Source organism: Brassica oleracea, unplaced genomic scaffold (assembly GCF_000695525.1).
Source record: "Brassica oleracea var. oleracea cultivar TO1000 unplaced genomic scaffold, BOL UnpScaffold01497, whole genome shotgun sequence".
Lineage (NCBI taxonomy): Eukaryota > Viridiplantae > Streptophyta > Magnoliopsida > Brassicales > Brassicaceae > Brassica > Brassica oleracea.
In genome coordinates this window covers 4,393-5,685 of record NW_013618031.1, presented here as the reverse complement: position 1 = coordinate 5,685, position 1,293 = coordinate 4,393, and positions in this window count along the sequence as shown.

The window sequence follows — 1,293 nt, the reverse complement described above, 5'->3', positions numbered from 1 at the left end:
CATCGGTCTTTTGATAAATTTTTGTGATTGTCATTTATCATTCTACATAATTTAAGTATAATATTTTTATTTTATATTTGAATTAAAAAAATTTAAATTGTTATTATTGTTAAATATAATAAAATTTATATAATTTTAGTTTTTGTTTATCAATCAAAGCTAAATTAATTTTAGTCTCTAATTATATTTTATGATAATTATAATTGAATTAATTAATTTTCTACAATAAAATTTTCAAAGATTCTAAAAAGCTTTTTCAAAGATTTCAGTAGAATTTTTTTTTAAAAAAATATCAATTTGCTTTTCAAATAAAAAATAAAGATATTCTAATTAAATTATGTAAAATTTGATATTGATTCTAAGAAATAGTCTAAATAAGAAAATCATAGCGTTCCTTGTCGGTAACCTATCAGAAAACTCGATGGCTTCATAGAAGAAATCTCGCTGGACATTTATTTCCTCTGCCACTTCACTACCCTTGGCAAATGACACATGTCATTTTATAATTGGCCAAATTTTTTGTCAATAAAATAAAAGCACCAACTCTTTATACTTTATATGATATTAAAAATACTTTTATATATTTTTATAAATCTTAAAATTAAATATCTATCTAACAAGATTCATTATTCATAGTTTAAATTGAAATGATTGAAGTTTAATATAATAGTATATTAAGTTTTTAATTAATGTAATAGTACTAAAACTATATATTTTATATTAAGATTCCACATGTTAAAAAATTTATATAGATTTATCTTATATATTAAAACAGAAGTCACAACCTTGATTCATGTGTGATTTTTTTTTTAAAATGGACCTAATGGACTTATTTTTAGATAATCATATTACATTTAATCTCTAATCTTATCATTTAAATTTTGGGCATACCAACAGTTTGGGTCTACCAGAAACTTTTATTGGGATATCAATAATTGAATTTAAACAATAGATGATCTATTAGATTTATAGATAGTATAAATTAAATAGATATAATTTAATGTTGTAATATTATATCTCTATATATCAAAATTAGAAATATTTTTTTTAAATAAAAAAAATCATATTATCTAACAATGATTAATCTTTACTTAACTTAAACCAATGAAAACAAATTTTAAACTATATAGTTTATTTTACATAAACTAAATTTTTAATTATTTACTCGATAATATAAATCAATGAAGCGAAAAGTTTACTTTTTAAAAAAACTTTCTAAATTTGTGAAATGTTACAATATCTTTGAATATGACAATAAAACAATATTTTACTAATCTTTATATATATAGTTAC